The sequence below is a fragment of the Ascaphus truei genome, chromosome 10, assembly GCF_040206685.1.
Source record: "Ascaphus truei isolate aAscTru1 chromosome 10, aAscTru1.hap1, whole genome shotgun sequence".
Lineage (NCBI taxonomy): Eukaryota > Metazoa > Chordata > Amphibia > Anura > Ascaphidae > Ascaphus > Ascaphus truei.
This window is the reverse complement of record NC_134492.1, coordinates 19,425,132-19,443,490: the sequence shown is the minus strand read 5'-3', so window position 1 is coordinate 19,443,490 and position 18,359 is coordinate 19,425,132. Positions and strand designations below refer to the sequence as shown.

The window sequence follows — 18,359 nt, the reverse complement described above, 5'->3', positions numbered from 1 at the left end:
GTGTTTAGTATTGCATTTTACATCCAAATTGCACGGCAATCCACTCTGCTCGATCCTCACTACACTTCTGAGACATGCTGGCTTCTCAACGGGAAGCATGGCAGACAATTTCCTAATCTACATGATGGATTGCAATAGAATTATTACTTATCTACAGTTAGAGATGAAATGGCCCACTCAAAATCATACAGTTACATACTGCGCAAAGGTTTCTAGGACATGTATATGGATTCCAGAGAATTCTGTATCAGGCTGGCTTTGGAAGATTTCTGATAACTTTTATTATTCAAAATAATAATTGTAGCAACGAATAGCAATGTAGTTTGTCATGTAATGTTGGGTTTAGTGTTGTAAACTTTTATGTTAAATTGTATGAGTTATATGTACAAATTATCCTGACATTATACAATTTTGGAATATAATGTGTAATATAATTTGTGGAGGAGGAGTGCCTCAGTACTTCACGTCAATGGCTGCAAACAATGACAGCGAGTTTGAATTCTGGTTCAATTCCCGGTGTCGGCTCCTTGTGACCTTGGGCAAGTCACTTTATCTCCTTGTGCCTCAGGCACCAAAAACATAGATTGTAAGCTCCACGGGGCAATGACTGTGTCTGTAACATTCCTATGTGCTGCGTACCGCGCATTATGCTGTCATCGTGACGCGCTTTGAATCCCACTGGGAGAAACGCGCTTTATAAAATAAAGTTATAACTAATATTATATACGTTTTTATTATGAACAGACGTCAAACAATGTTTGTAGTATATGACTGTATCATTGTATGTATGTAAACAATATAATGAAAACAACAATGAAAAAAAACCAGACGAAGGAAATAATTATAATTGTGTACGATTAGTAAAAACAACTTACAAAGTGATATATATACTGTATCTGAATAAAAGGTCTCCTCTTCAATTCCCACAATTATTCTTTAGGTGCCTCTAAAAAAAAAAAAAAATGATGTCGAAATGAGGGGAAAAAAAGTTGAAAATGCTAAAATTAAAAACCGTAACGGGGCCCTAGGAAATCCTAAAACATTTGACTGTTATCCTTCTTTTTTCGCTGTATTTAACCTTTTGCGTGCCTTATAGACGCAGTTAGAACATCGTGGGGTCTGGTACTCCCAAGGGCCCGTTGATCTTGTAGCTGTGTCTTAATATTCCTGCTCGTTCTTCCGAGGGAACATCACGTCCTGCACTCCGGACGCGATCTATGAGGAAGTGGAACGGGAAGAGGAGGACGCCCCCTTTCCGTCATCAGGGGTCACGTGATCACGAGTGCTGAAGGGGGCGTGGCACTCCGGTGCTGCGGACCCTCCAACACTGGAAGAGTAAAAACGTTTGGTGTAGTAGTAGATCCGGGGTAGCCAACTCCAGTCCTGAAGGGCCACCAACAGGTCAAGTTTTAAGGATATCCCTGCTTCAGCACAGGTGGCTCAACCAGTGGCTCAGTTGAAGGCCTCTGCTGAAGCAGGGGTATCCTTCAAACCTGACCTGTTGGTGGGCCTTGAGGACTGGAGCTGCGCACCCCTCTCCCACCCCCTGCAGTAGATCTAAAAACTTGCAGCAAAAACTGGTTCAGACATAATACTTGTGACTGGTAGCTTCCTTCCACGTGAAGACAAATGAGATGTGGCTGTCAAGTTCCCACAGCCACAGCACACTGGTCAACGGTTGAAAGTGAAGTGCAAGTTCTTGTCTTTCAATGGTGTATGGCGTCATTTCCTCCAATTACCAATAGGAGCTACCAATCTTTACTAGGAAAACCACAATACAGTACACAGGGAATGACTATTTAAACTCTGCTACCCCATCTGTCCATAAACCAAATACAGATCCCCTACCAAGATCACTGCCCTGGAGTCTTGGGATAATAAAACTGAATGCTTTAAACCAGCCATCCCCTACTAAAAGAATAAAATGCAGCGGTTGTAAAGAAAAATGCTTAAAACACCAGTTTTATGGATTGATTAAGATAACCGTTTAACAAGCCCATCCATTATTTTTATAGGTATTCCTAACTATACTTAGAACACATTAGAAATATAAGTTTACTAGAGGAAGTAGTCACATCTAAATCAACAAAATTGGCCAAACTGGACATTTAATGATGCTAAACAATCTGGAAAAGGGGCATTAGGTGACCCGAAACATACAACCCATATGTATCAAGGCAAAATTGGTGCTGGGGCTAAAAAACTGGCCCCAGATGTAAAAAAAAATATTATATATATAGCCCCCTTTTGGAACTACTATTGAGTTAGGGGGTTAATGGCCCTAATAGGTTAACTGTGTGGGCACACGCAGGGTAACGCTCCTATCCCATCACATGGTATAGGGTCATTTGGCTGAAAAGAAGCCACGTCCACGCTATGTCTGTTGATCAGTTTTGTCACCAGCAGGGTATATAAGACTACCCCAAAGATTTTGGAACTCAGGACTCTGGGAGGGACAGTTGGAGGGGCCTCACTGTTGGTAATGTAAATATGTTTACGTGTATAGTTAATGTATAGTGATACTGTCACTGTGTGTTATTTTATAGTGAGGGAAAGTGTCCCATCCAGTAAGTATCTGTAGCCATGTTACTACAGAAGTTTATAGGCTTACAAAGAGGACACCTATGTCCTATAGGGATTACCCAAATAGTAGCCTTGGGACCTAGTCGGCCCTGCTAAGAGGCCTACTGTTATCTCAGAAACAGAGTGCCTACGAATGGCACACAGTACCCTGCACTGGGATTATGATTCCACAGTTCATATTAGTCAGGGTAACCCAAGATGGGACCCAATTGAAAGAGCATTATGCACGCTACTCAGAAGATGGCCACTTAAGACGACAGTAACAGCAACAAGCTTAAATACCTCTCTAGAGCATTAAGAGTGGGTGCTAAGGAATATATATAGTACAAATATTGTGAAGATACCAGAAGTATGTCTAATGTGGATGATGTCAATGTGTGAGGAGCATTGTGGACAGTTCTTCAATAAAGCTCTTGTTTGTACTATAAAAGTTCCTGGTGCCCATCATTATTCTTCAGTATATCTACGCCCAGCCTGCGCGGACCCAGCACCCTGACAAGGGATGAGAGACTGAGCAAAGCCATGTACATAGTCAACTGATGCAAACTCCTTAAGTGCCGGACAAGGAGGGAAACATACATACACACACATATACTGGCGAAAACAAGTTTGTGAACCCCTTAGGATTTTCACATATTTGAAACCTAAAATGTTATTAAATCTTAATCGAAGTCCTAATACTAGATAAAGATAACCTGATCAAACAAATGACACAAAAACATGATACTTTTTCAACATTTATCCACAAATGATTCAGCATTCCATATCCATGTGTGAAAAAGTATGTCAACCTTAAGATTCAGCACCTTGTGGCGCTCCCTTGAGCAGCAATGACTTCAACTATGCATTTCCTGTAACTGCTGGTCAGTCTCTCACATCGGTTTTGAGGAATTTTGGCCGATTCCTCCTTACAGAACTGCTTCAACTCATGACCCACCTTTGGTTTAACGTCATCTCACGAACGGATGGCCTGACACGGTCATTGACATTGAGGTTCTTCTTTTCGACCACAGTGTTTGTTTTTTGCCAAACATAACGTTTCTCATTAAGGCCAAAAAGTTTTACCTTTGACTCGTCTGTCCAGAGAACATTGTTCCAGAGGTCTTGTGGATCATCTATGTGCTCTTTGGTGAACTTCAGACGGGCAGCAATGTTCTTTTTAGAGAGCAGTGGTTTCCTCCTGGCTATCCTTCCATATACACAATTCTTGTTCAGTCTATTTCTAATAATTGTGTCATCAACACTCACATTAGCCAAGGTGAGAGTGTCCTGCAGATCCTTGGATGTTACTCTGGGGTTCTTTGTGACTTCCTGGATGATTTGCCGGTTTGTTCTTGGAGAGATTGTGGTGGAACGACCGTTCCTGGGTAGAGTCACTGTGGTCTTGTACTTTCTCCATTTGCTGACTATCTGTCTACCAGTGGATTGGTGGAGCCCCAAATCCTTAGAAATGGTTTTGTAACCCTTTCTAGGCAGATGAGCATCAATAACTGCTTTTCTGAGGTCCTCAAGAGATTTATTTTGATTGTGGAATTACGTGTTTCCACACACCTGTTTGGTGAAACTCACAAAGTTTCAGATCTTTATTTAGGGTGGGGCCTCCCAAACCTACCCCATTGAGATCTACATAATTATTGAAACACCTGATTCTAATTATCCCCATTTCATTTAGCTGATAAAACCAGGGGTTCACTTACTTTTGCATATACCCTGACTCTTAATTACTCATTGTTTGCCTAATTCATACATCATTTTGTTTCAAAAGACATGAGATTGGTTAATATAAACCCGATTGGATATTCAAGAAAAGGCTGGTTTTGATTCAAGAAGGGTATCATGCAAAAACTATGACATTTCCGTGATAATCATTGGGGTTCACAAACTTTTTCTCGCCACTGTACATATACACATATACACCCCTTTGAAATCAATAGGATTTTTTCATTGAATACACCCGAAGCAATGTTTTTGCCCCAAAATTGCACCATGTTAACCTTAATACATATGCCCCTATAGTTCTATCTGCTCATTGCAGGAAGTGCTACTATTTGTGAGACTTTGGCCTTTTTTCCTATTTGCCTAACAAATGCTTGTATTTTGTTAAATGGCCAACACCTGTTGTACAGCGCTTGTTTTATTTAGTTTTGTATCATCAAATGGCGCATTTAATCCTTTTCCCCTCAGATAGTGCACGTTTCTGCTTTTTTCTAGTCAAGGACTGAGTCACTGAATGAGCCACCTGTGCTGAAGCAGGGATATCCTGAAAACCTGACCTGTTGGTGGCCTTTGAGGACTGGAGTTGGCCACCGCTGCACTAGTACATGTCTGCGGCTGAGGAGTGGTGAATTCCACTACACTCAAAGATATTTAACTTCTATTTATTTTTGGTTTTTAATGTATATTATGTGACACAACACTGGCTGTTTGTATTAGAAGTCTGGAGATAGCTGGCAGGGGAATCAGACAAGGCAAATATTTGGTAAACATAAATTGTAAGCTAGAAGTGCCAGCAATTAATTGCTATTTATAGCTGTTGACCCCAAATGTTCTCTAACCCCACTGCACAAATTCAGTAGCACACACTCATGCAGGCACACACTAACACAAGGGTGGCCAACACCCATCCTCCAGGGACACCAACAGGTCAGGTTTTCAGGATATCTCTGCTTCAGCATAGGTGGTGCAAACAGTGGCTCAGTCTTCAACTGAGTCACTGATTTTGCAACATTTGCTGAAGCAGGGATATCCTGAAAACCTGACCTTCTGGTGGCTCTTGAGGACTGGAGTTGGCTACCCCTGCACTAACACAAAAGGTACAGCACCAACACTCAATCCCCTGCAGTGCTAGAGGTTCCTGAAACGCATTGCAGGGCTCCTATGCATTGTATTCGCAAATCGGTGTTTAACACATTCAGTGCTGGTCCCACTAGCACTGGAGGGGTTAAACACAGATTTGCAAATACACCATTCACACACATGGATAAAAGACAGCCACTGACTGACCTGCACAGGTTCTTTCCACGCGGCAGTTGTAAGCCTGTGCTTTTTGTTTTGTTTACACACTGTATGATGCTACTATACCCTAGGCTATAGGATTTTCTCTTTAGACTGTTAACCGGTTTGAAATATGTGCAAGGCTTCTGCAGGCGGTGTTATTATTCAATGCCAAGAACTGAACAAACACTGGCCCTTATTCCATACCCTGTAAGGCTTCTTTTCGGGTGCTGGAGGAGATTTTAGTGACATTCATTTCTTCCAAGCAGTGGGAAGTGGTGTCGCTGCCGCATATAAATAGGGGCCATTGAGTGCAGCATATCTTTATATATTTTTTTTTCCAATAGTTTTTCTGTATTTCTCAGAACAACAACAAAAAAAAAGACATATTTACTAGGTGCTACTGCTTTAATTTCAGATCCACCTCAGCAAATAGCAAATGCAATTTTCTTTTTCAAATTAGCATTTTTTTTTTTCAAAGTTCACATTCCTATTCATAGAGAACCAACATTTTACTCCCGAGAGATTATTATTTTTTCACTCCTTGTCATTGTCTTTGGAGAAAAACAAATCAGAATCTGCTGAATCCTTTGTGTACTATTCCAGCGCAGAACACAGATTTGCACTCGCATATCGTGGGGCAGTTATCTCTTAGCACCATGTATAAAAAGTGCACAGATGTAAAATGTTGGGTCCTGGAAAATGATTACATCTATTCTTCCCCCCCTCTGCTTTCAAACGTGTCTTTCCAGAACTACTCCATGATGCGAGAAAGCAGAATCCGAATAGGCAAAAAGTAAGAAAGCAAAACCGCTCACAAATGTTATGCAAATGAATTTGAGCTAATAATTACAAGGCAATTTCCTCTTGCAAAGTGACACTGTAAATGGTAATCGGAAGGAGGCACTAGAGCAGGAGTGGGCAGCACCTGGTCGGGTTTTCAGGATATCCCTTCTTTAGCACAGGTGGCTGAAACAGTGGCTCATTCGAAGCCTGAGCCACCTGTTTGGTGGCCCTTGAGGACAGGAGTTGGTCACCCCTGCACTAGATCTCAAATTATGCACTTCTTTTTACCAGCCTCAGTATGTCTCAAACTCTATTCATATATCTCCATCTCTCCTTTCTTCACCACTTCTCAGTTCACATGAACTCCTTTCTTACCTGCGTCCTCTGACACCACACAGCTATATCCCCTGCACTAAAAAACACCCCTACAAATCCTCCTCACACATCCTCTTTCTATCCATGCTTCTCCTCCTTGCTTCTGGGGATATCTCTCCCAATCCTGGTCCCTGTCTTATTTCAACTTGCTCTCGTCCTCGCCTCCCACATGCAACTTCTACTCCTTCTGGTGTCAACCCCTCCAACCTCATACCCATCCCCTGCCACCCTCCCTCCTCTCTCCCTTTCTCCTGTGCCCTTTGGAACGCACGCTCTCTTTCTAACAAGTTCCTCTCTGTACATGACTTCTTTCTCTCTCACTCCCTGCTTCTCTTTGCTATAACTGAGACCTGGCTCACTCAGTCTGACTCTGCTCTGGAAGCTGCCCTCTCCTATGGTGGCCTTTCCTTCTCCCACACTCCGCGCCCTGATGGCAGGGGTGGAGGTGTGGGGCTCCTGCTCTCCTCTGTCTGCTGTTACCGAACCCTTCCTATTCCCCCCTCTCTTGCTTTTCCCTCCTTTGAGGCTCACACTGTCCAGATCTTCTCTCCTCTCCCTGTTCATGTGGCGGTCATCTATCGCCCACCTACCTCTACTCATCCCCCTTCTGCCTTTCTCTCTCACTTTGAATCCTGGCTCTCTTTCTTTCTCTCCTCAGACTCCCCTGTTCTTCTCCTTGGGGACTTCAATTGCCACATTGATGACCCCTCTCTCTCTTGGGCTTCCCGCTTTCTTTCTCTTACCTCTTCTTTTGGCCTTCAACAGTGGACTGCAGCCAGCACCCACAAGGATGGCCACTACTTAGACCTGGTTTTCACTAAAAACTTCTCTCTCTCTGATTTCTCCATTTCCCCTTTTCCTCTCTCTGACCATCATCTCATCTCATTCTCTTTATCTCGCTTCTCCCCTTCTCCACCTCCATCTACCCCCCGGTTCTGCAGAAACCTGCGCTCTATTCACTTACCTGACTTTGAGTCCACTTTACACTCCTCCCTCAGCTCTGCTACAGACCCTGACAACCTGGTCAGAAAGTACAACTCTGTCTTGTCCTCATCTCTTGATCTACATGCCCCGCTTTCTCTCTGCCGCCCTCGCCCTTCTAACCCTAGACCCTGGCTAAATTCCCACACGCGCATGCTGCGTTCCTCCACTCGTTCCTCTGAACGCCTCTGGAGGAAGTCTCACACTCTCGCAGACTTCCTTCACTACAAATTTATGCTATCCTGTTTCAACTCTGCCCTCTCGCAAGCTAAACAAGCCTACTTTTCTGCACTAATCAACATGCACAAGTCTAACCCACGCCGACTGTTCTCTGTCTTTGATACTCTACTCAAACCACCCTCAGCTGCCTCTCCTTCCTCCATCTCCGCTCAGGACTTTGCTGACTATTTTAAGGAAAAGGTGGAATCCATACGGCAGAACATCCCCTCTGTTTCTTCCCCCCATCCTACACCTCTTCCTAACTCTCCTCCTGCCTTCCTTGAGTCTTTTTCCACTGTCTCAGAGGAGGATGTGTCGCTGTTGATCTCCTCTTCTCCCTCTACCACTTGCCCTCTTGACCCCATTCCCTCCCATCTCCTAAAACCTCTAGCTCCTACTATAATCCCTACGCTTACACACATTTTTAACTCCTCCCTCTGCTCTGGAACCTTTCCATCCTCCTTCAAACATGCAACAGTCATACCATTACTCAAAAACAGCAAGCTTGACCCTACCTGTCTTTCTAACTATCGACCTGTCTCCCTCCTGCCTTTTGCCTCTAAACTACTTGAACGTCTTGTATTCTCTCGCTTGCTCCATTTTCTCAACACTTATTCTCTCCTAGACCCTCTACAATCTGGCTTCCGCACTGCTCACTCCACCGAAACAGCCCTCACTAAAATAACTGACGACCTCCATGCTGCCAAAGACAGAGGTCATTACACTCTGCTCATATTACTCGACCTCTCTGCAGCATTTGACACCGTGGACCACCCTCTTCTCCTCCACATTCTCCATACTCTAGGTATTCGGAACAAAGCTCTATCCTGGATCTCATCCTACCTCTCCCATCGTACTTTTAGTGTCTCTTCTGCTAACACCTCCTCCTCCTCTATTGATCTCTCTGTGGGGGTACCCCAGGGCTCTGTCCTGGGACCTCTTCTCTTTTCTCTGTACACACTCTCTCTAGGTGACCTAATAACATCTTTTGGGTTTAATTATCACCTCTATGCCGACGACACACAAATATACTTTTCAACACCTGACCTTACACCTGCTGTACAAACCAAAGTTTCTGAATGTCTCTCTGCTATATCATCCTGGATGGCCCTCCGACGCCTTAAACTCAACATGGCTAAAACAGAGCTCCTAATACTTCCTCCCAAACCTGGCCCTACTACCTCCTTCCACATTACTGTTGGAACTACAATCATTCACCCAGTAGCCCAAGCACGCTGCCTAAGGGTCACGTTCGACTCCTCTCTCACATTCGCCCCTCACATTCAAAACATTTCTAAAACTTGTCGCTTTTTCCTCCGCAATATAACTAAGATACGCCCTTTCCTCTGTTGTTCCACTGCTAAAACTCTGACTCAGGCCCTCATTCTCTCCCGTCTTGATTACTGTAACCTCCTGCTGTCCGGCCTTCCTGCCTCTCACCTGTCTCCCCTACAATCTATCCTAAATGCTGCTGCCAGAATCACTCTACTCTTTCCTAGATCTGTCTCAGCATCTCCCCTCATGAAATCCCTCTCCTGGCTTCCGATCAAATCCCGCATCTCACACTCCATTCTTCTCCTCACTTTTAAAGCTTTACATTCTTCTGCCCCTCCTTACATCTCATCCCTAATTTCTCGGTATGCACCATCCAGACTCTTGCGTTCTTCTCAAGGATGTCTTCTTTCTACCCCCTTTGTATCTAAAGCCCTCTCCCGCCTTAAACCTTTTTCACTGACAGACCCACACCTCTGGAATGCCCTTCCCCTCAGTACCCGACTAGCACCCTCTCTATCCACCTTTAAGACCCACCTTAAGACACACTTGCTTAAAGAAGCATATGAATAGCACTGTGGATATTCTAAACACGATACATAATGCTTGGCCCCCTGCAGACGCACTTACCAGAACTCCCTCCTACTGTCTCTGTACGTTCTCCCTACCTACCAATTAGACTGTAAGCTCCTCGGGGCAGGGACTCCTCTTCCGAAATGTTACTTTTATGTCTAAAGCACTTATTCCCATGATCTGTTATTTATATTATCTGTTATTTATTTGATTACCACATGTATTACTACTGTGAAGCGCTATGTACACTAATGGCGCTATATAAATAAAGACATACAATACAATACTAGAGATAGGGGAATAACCATAAACCCCATGCAGCCACTTGCAGTGTGATTTGCATAACTGAGAACCAATACTTCGGCATGTCAGTGCTTTAGACAGGGGCTGTCCCAGAATGGGTGTGGCCAAACGGTTTACCAGGTCCATCCTGGACCGGTTACAGTCGTTATCCCTGTGGGTGACCCTCTCACAATGAGGCTTTAAAGAAGCAATCCAAGCTACCGATTTTTAATTTTAAACATAGGTTTGAAGCAGGGTATCTCCAGAGGTGAACCCCGCAATTTAAGCATGGGGAGCCCCTGCTTCCGGAGATACTTACCTCCGTAGGAGGTGTCGGTAGTCACTTTGCTCGGCTAGCTGGGTTCACATTATGGTGGAGTTTCAAAGCTCCCGCGCCCTATGGGCCAATAGGAAGCCGTGACGTCATACGGTGTGGCTTCCTATTGGCCCGCGTGGTCCGGAAACTTTAAAACAGCAGAGATACCGGCACCCGCTTTGGAGATCTGTATCTCGGGAAGCAGGGGGTACCCAGAGCTGAAATTAATGGGGTTCAGCTCCGGAGACCCCCTGCTTCAATCCTATGTTAAATACAAAAATCAAAACAGCATGAATTGCTTATTTAAACTTGATTTCATCCCAATTCCTCTACTGCCTGATTCAACTCCCTGCCAATATGAATGGCCATATCAAATGCTACGTAGGAGCTTCATCAGGTAGCGCTGCTATCTTTCAAAAGAAGTGAAGCAAGATAACAACTTTTATCAGAATAGCCCCGTTTTTTGCATCAACAAACCCATTTACATGCAACTTGGGAACATCACAGACCATTTGTCCACATTTCAGCTGAAAACAAAGTTAACCCCTGGTCCCTGAAGTTCTAGAACCAGGCAACATAATACACACACACACATATATACATATATATATACACACACACACACACACACACACACACACACACACACACACACACACACACACACACACACACACACACACACACACACACACACACACACACACACACAATACAGATGTATTATTGACAGGTAGGGGTAATGAAGGGCTTGACCTTTATTTAGAAAGCAGTCACATTCACCCCTACCGTCACAGGGGTAACACAAATGATAGTGGAATTCATAGCTTTTTAGCAATGGATCTGTGGCCTTACAGAAGGTAGTAAAATGGGCAGACTGGGAGCTCCTCGTCCGTTTACAATTTTTTGAGTAAGTATGTATCATTTTATTCATATAGCGCCAACAGTGTAATCAGCACTTTACAAAGTGACAATAGAGGGAAAACAAAGTACAAAATGGGGATTAGAGCTGCAAGTAAATGAAAACATAAGGTATCACCTAATACTGAAGTACTCATTTATTCTGCACTATCGCAACTGGACTAACACGGCTATATATATATATATATATATATATATACACACACACACACACACACACACAAAAAAAACATACTAAGCCATAAGACATCTTCTGATGCTGAAAGTCGCAATCATGTGACTAGGCCCATAAGGTGTATAGAATAGCCCTGTATAATGGAAATGGGCCATAATGCTTTGTTCTGGGGCTAGCTAATGCAGTCATTCCCAACTCCAGTCCTCAAGAGCCTGCAAGAGAACAGGTATTAAGGATATCCCTGCTTCAGCACAGGTGGCTCAGTCATTGGCTCAGTCATTTTGATTGAGCCACCTGTGCTGCTGCAGGGATATCCTTAAAACCTGTTCTCTTGCAGGCTCTTGAGGACTGGAGTTGGGAATGACTGCATTAGCTGGCCCCAGAACAAAGCATTATGGCCCATTTCTATTATACAGGGCTATTCTGTTTGGGGGGGGGACAGGGGGAGGTTCTTGAGGAATGGAGTTGAGAACCACTGAGCTAAGGCATCATATTTAAATAACTTACAGACTACAACATTAATTCCAAACTTGCAGTGACTTTGGCTGTGGTTATAAAACATCTCTTAGGAAATTCACAGTGACAGCCGCGTTTAAGGAGCACCGCAAAAAAACAATTCTACATCAATATTTCGACGAAATGGAAAACTGCTGGATCATTTGACAGTGAAGTATGTGATTAGGACGAAAAAGGAAAAGTAGAGTCAATTCCGAGCACTAAAATATTTTTTTTTTAACCATCTTAAAAGGGACTTAACCTCTCCACTACCAGCAAAAAATGTGCAGCGTGGTGAAATGCAAACAGGTTAAGGTGCCTGGGCTGTATATCATGATTTACTGATACTTAGTCAAGTGAGAAAAGCCCAGAACCACTGCTGTTTCTATCACGTGTTTCACAATCGAAACCCGGGGTGGGCAACTCCAGTCCTCAAGGGCCACGAACAGAACAGGTTTTCGGGTTATCTCTGCTTCAGCACAGATGGCTCAATCAGTCCCTGCTTCAGCATAGGTGACTCAATCAGTGGCTCAGTCTTTGACTGAGCAACCTGTGCTGAAGCAGGGATATCCTGAAAACCTGACCTGTTGGTGGCCCTTGAGGACTGGAGTTGCCCACCCTTGATATAAATCAAGCTAAATATTTTTTTTCAGTACAGGACACAAGGCCGGATTCCAAAATGGAAGAAGGCGTTGAAAATGCACTAACGAGGGCTGAACATACAACACTGAACAAATTATGTGACAATTGCAGTGATGCACAAACTGGAGCAGTTATTTTACAACTGGACACCACTACAGTTTAGTGACATAAAATGACCCCTCACCTATTCGTCTTAAACTTCATACACTTTGCACACGAGCAGAGCAAATATGTACAGGGTGAAAGCGGTGAAATGGGCAAAGCAATCAAGGGATCTGTGACCAGGAAAATTTTGAGAAGTCCTTCAAGAGACATACTTGAAAACGAGAGGTAACTCTCAATGTATTACTTCCTGGTAAAACATTTTATAAATAAAAAATAAATTATACATCATGAAATATGCCACAATGATCAAATGCATATTACAGATTTTTTTTTTTTACAAATGTGTGCTTAATATTCAAAAAAAAAAAACTTTGCTTTCCTTTACTTCATTTGCAATTTTTAATTGCATCTTTTACGTCATCTTACCTCTCAAAAATACCAATGCTTCTGTACATCTGTCACAATTAGAAAACAAAAACACAATGGTAACCATCTTTAAAGTGTTCATCACACCCACAATCAACGTTGAGCTAAACACACGAGAGAGAAGCCAGTTAAAAGGCACTACCCGATTTCTTTATTTTACTTCAGAAACAAAATCTACGCACAAAAACAATTTTAGTTTTAGAAATTTTCACAGCATCTGGGACACTTTGTGGCTGCCATTTCCTTTCCCAGAATCCCCTTGCTTGTTTCAGCCTGTCTATTGGCTCTCCCTCCCAAGTGAGGGCCGTGACATCATCAGACTGGAATTAAAGCTTCGTCTGATTCTATCTGCCATGATGTCCTACCCAAGGCAGCAGAGACGTTTCAAGACTTTCTCTAAGAGAGTTAAAAATTAAACTCAGGTGGAGCGTACGGGAGGGATGCCCTTTCGTAGTCATATAAACTTTCTTTACAGGACATTGCACCTTTAACATGTTCACAACAACAACAACTTTAAAAACCAATTCCTCGTGGGAAAAAATACATACAATGCAATAATAATAAACAATATATGCACAAACTGAGCAGTGTAGGTCAGAGCTCTTCAACTAGTTCTTCAAAGGAGTAGGAGAGGCCAAAAGCTTATTGTAATGTAATTTAAGATACATTTAAAGATTTGAAAATGATTATATTTGCACATTTTACAAGCATTTATAACATTTGTACCATATGGATTTACATGACCCTAACCCAAGGGAGCGCAAACTTTTTTCCCTGCGCCCCCTGCCGGAAGTTCCCCTCTCTCTCTGCGCCCCTCCCCTCTCTTACCTCGGCTCCGGCGTCATGACGTCATGTTGCCATGGCAATGTCACGTCACATGACCTCGCTGCGTCATTTGACGCTGCGCTGCCATGGCGATGCGTCTAAGAAGCCGCCGGAGCCAAGGTAAGTGCAGTTTAGAGAGGCCTTTGCCGCTTCCCTGGCACTTAATTCGGGAAGCGCGCGGGGCCTCTGTAAACCCGTGCCCCCCGCAAACAATCTCTGGCGTGCCCCCCAGTTTGCGCACTGCTGCCCTAACCTACAAGTGAGTTTTCAGTGTGAAAAACTGCATTTAGCTACCCAAGTAACTAGTAGAAAATCGGCAGGGGCGGAGAGTCCAAGGGTCACATGAAGACTATGGGCCCAGTTGAAGAACCCCAGTGTACGGTAGGTAGTCTCCAGTCTGCAACAATAACATTATTTTATGAACCAAGTAAAGAAGATAAGGAAGGAGGGGAAGAAATCATTGGAAACTAAAAATTTAAAAAAAAAACACACGTGGGATAATAATCAGCATCTAAAAAAAAAGAAAACAAACAATGAAGACATTCTAAAAATCACATTAAAACCAAACTATATACACCACGATCAAAGTATTACGTGACGAGTGCCACAAATTATTAAGAAACCAAAAGTAGCACAACGTTCCATTTTGTGCAATTTTTTAAAGTGAATTCAAAGGGAGGTATTTTTAAAAAAAAGCATATTTCCGTAACTCCATAATTATTGTACTAAAGAGAGCTTTGCCGCAATGGCTTACCAGATTTAGAACTGCTACCTTTTAATGCACTTTGTCATTTTCTGGTAAAGTTTAGAAAAGAATGCTGTTATCAAATTTCAAACGCAGTTTGTCAAGTACACAAAGTTCATGAAATGGATGTCTGTGCTGTAGGCCCCTCTAATCCATGGGTGGGCAACTCCAGTCCTCAAGGGCCACTAATAGGTCAGGTTTTAAGGATAGCCCAGCTCCAGCACAGGAGGCTCAATCAGTGGCTGAGTCGAAGAATGAGCCACTGATACAGCCACATGAGCTGAAGCAGGGATATCCTTAAGATATCACCTGTTGGGGGCTCTTGAGGACTGGAGTTGAGCACCCCTGCTGTAGGCCCCTCTAAGCAGTGCGAGGGTTACAGTTGAGAGAAGGAGACAGATATTCACATCCGATGAATGTAACGGTGTGCTGTGTCTGCTTTTTCTGTTGCAAATCATGCAAACGCCACCATCTCAAGCAGGGGGGAAAAAAAGACGCGAGTAAGGACACTAGGGATACAACTGTAGAAGAAAAGTGTGCACGGGTGGGAGATGATACTTGGGCAAACCACTCATTGGAAACAAAATACATAGAGAAATTGATCAATACATCCCCTAGATCTGTACCCACAACCACAGTCACAGAGACGGAAAACGGAGGAAAAATGCAGCACCAAGCAGTAAATAGCTCAAATCATTGGGTGAATCCATACAAATAGCCAACGTTTCGGTCACCACAGGGACCTTCACCAGGGCGCTACATGTATTTTACAAGCATTCTGCTCTCACGCATACAATCTTTAGGAAAGCAGGTATTGCTCTTCACCTGTTCACCTGTCAGAGGGCCCAGAAACGTTGTTTTGCAATGCACAGCTGGGCCCCTGTGGCAGCGAAAGGATTACAATTTCTTGCTACTTTAAATTCCCTTACGTGCGGGGAACACATTGCTTTGCATTGCTGGCCACTCTTGTGCTAAAGAGGTTACAGGGAACTGAAGACAAGAGACCTATAATAAAGACCACATCAGAAAATGTATTGACAAGTGCAGCAGGCACCGTTTCAAAGCCCCATCTATTCAGTTCCTTCTCCACTGAGAAGCCGGAGGAGGGAAGGAATCCGGCTAGGAATGATTTTATTTCTCTCCGTTCAAACCCTCACATTCCCAGACTGATGGGATATTGAATATTATATCCTGCATTGCAAAGGCTCCATCTTGAGCAGACAGTTTAACTCCTTGCTTTGCCGGCGCCTCTGGTATCGAAGAATTTCAGGCAGTCAGAACAATATGAACACTATAGTAATTAGTTAAAAAAAAAAAAAAAGCATAATAGTTTAAAGCCACCTGGAATAGCTGCAGCCTCTTTATTGGGTTTCTCATACTTTTTGTAAAAACTGAACCCATGCTGGGAAAGGGGATCTTTAGAGCGGAGGGGAGTGCAGAAAAGTGCAGCGTTGCTACCACCTTACAGCAAAGATCCTTCGTACTCTCCTGTCCCAGCTATTGGGAATGATCTGAGAGTTACAATCCAAAAGCTCTCAACAGGTATAGGATAGGATAGGCTCCCCAGCCAAGATAGATATATCTCCAAAAAAAAACCAGCAGCCTCGGAATCATTGCAATTAATGAGGACATATTGATCAGAATTATCCGATGAGGGTGTAAAGAATACACAGAAATAACCAAGAACAAATTATCTTCGCCACTAACAGGAATTAATGAACATCTAGGAGAGGATAGCTGGTGACAAGATAAAATTGGGTAGGGAGCTCTAGCCACCACTCGCGTGGTATTTTAGGAAGACAGGAGCAATGGGTTGGCTAAGGGTGGGCTTCAAGGGGGCAATAGGGAATCGGTACACTATAGAATGGTAGGGTTCTTCCAAATGTTATTATAGGTTGGATGGTGACGGATTCTGTAGGATGTGTAATATGTGTTGGTGCTAGGGTTATAACTCAATGGGGTGGGGGTGGCTGGGGGGCTTCATCTTATTTAAACAATGTAATGTGCATTTAACCCTTTCAGAGCAGGCAGGCACCGCATTGAAGGGTTGGAGCCATACTACTTATACATTATTCAGCAAGGAGGGAGACAAATAAAGGGTAAAAGATACAGGCTTTCAAGAGCTAAAGGCTGAAGATTCTTTCATAATGGGTTTTTGGGGGCATGATCAATATATATAAGATGTTGAGGGATGGGCATTGACACAAGACAATTCATCCCAGCACTATATATATCCCATTAATGTTATACCCGACTGTGCCAAACCCCTTTGGAAAGGGTTAAGGAGGGTATTACATCCAATTCTGAGACAGGGCAACTGTACACCCAGCAGGAGTTTAACAGCTAGGAGGGTAATAGGGCATCTGTTGGGAGAATGGGGAAATAATCCTTTTAATGTCAAAGACAAGGTGAATATGCAGCCAACAGCTAATTCTAGGAAGATAGACTGCATTAAATCAAAACAGGGCTAATTCTCCTGATTTGGGGACCAGAGAAAGTAAATGTTCAGCAACTGGGCAGATCTAGGGTGGTAAAGGGATATGAGGTCGGGATAGAGGGGTATTTATCCTGCTAATCCTAACCAGAGGGTAAATGTGCAGCCAGCAGTTGAATCCAGAAGCGTAATATGGGCATTAGAGATGTGAGTATGGTAATAACCTTTTCTAGTGGCAAAGAGGATGCATGTATCAGTAGCAGCTGGGTAGTTATAAGGCAAGGGGGTATTAGGGCAGAACAGGGGGCTCTTATCCTTTTAGTGCCAGTCAGAAGCTAATTCTGCCCAGTAAGTTGGCAGGGGGGTGGGAAAGTGGGTGGAGAGGGGGGGGGAGTGGGTAGGGGGGGAAGTGAGTGGGTAGGGGGGGGAAGTGGGTGGGTAGGGGGGGGAAGTGGGTGGGTGGGGGGGGGGGAAGTGGGTGGGTGGGGGGGGGGGGGAAGTGGGTGGGTGGGGGGGGGGGGAAGTGGGGGGGGGGGGAAGTGGGTGGGTGGGGGGGGGGGAAGTGGGTGGAGAGGGGGGGATAGGTTGGAAGAGAAGGTATTAAGGTAGCATTACAGAATTTGCACCTGCAGTCTCCAGAACGCTGGGGCAGTTTTGGCACCGACTGGGGGGGCAGTTAGGTGTCCCTGCTGCACTCACCGGCTTGGAGCATTGCTGAGGCGGACTCCCGGGGTGGCTGGTTTGGGGGGGGGGGGGGGTCCAGTGTCTCCCCCTTTCTCTCTTTTATTTATTTCTGTTCCTTTGCTTCTCTCCCCCGCTCCGGCTGCAGCTTCTCTCTCTCTCCCTCTCTCACTCAGGCACTGAGCTGTACCCGCGCGCGCGTGCACCCCCACTCCCCCCCCCCCCCCACACACACACACACACACTCCGTGCGCGCGCCCAGCCAGGGGGGGTGCCCTCTGCATCGGGAACGCGCACCTGCACGCTCATCTAACGGGAGCGCGCTCACCTGTAGCTGCCCCTATTGTAAAGATTTGTTTCTAAACGTATTATTATATTAATAATAATAATATATCTTTTTTATAAATGTGAAAGCTGCAGATCCAGGGGTGCAGGAACTTGGGGGGGGGGCTCAAATAATACCAAATCAGCAACATACATGAACACAATGTACATATACGGGGGCCCCTGGTTGCAGCCCTTATGCGCG

General features: G+C 44.2%; 1 protein-coding gene across 2 annotated transcripts in view; it reads right to left on the bottom strand.

The window, feature by feature from the left end:
* Nucleotides 1–18,017, bottom strand: part of PTPRF (protein tyrosine phosphatase receptor type F) — a 534,777-nt gene extending 516,760 nt beyond the window's left edge. For both annotated transcript variants that reach the window (XM_075616080.1, XM_075616081.1), the window contains exon 1: nucleotides 17,849–18,017. The gene's annotated coding sequence lies outside the window, so the exon portion shown is untranslated. The remainder of the gene's footprint in view (nucleotides 1–17,848) is intronic.
* Between the last annotated feature and the right edge of the window lie 342 nt (nucleotides 18,018–18,359).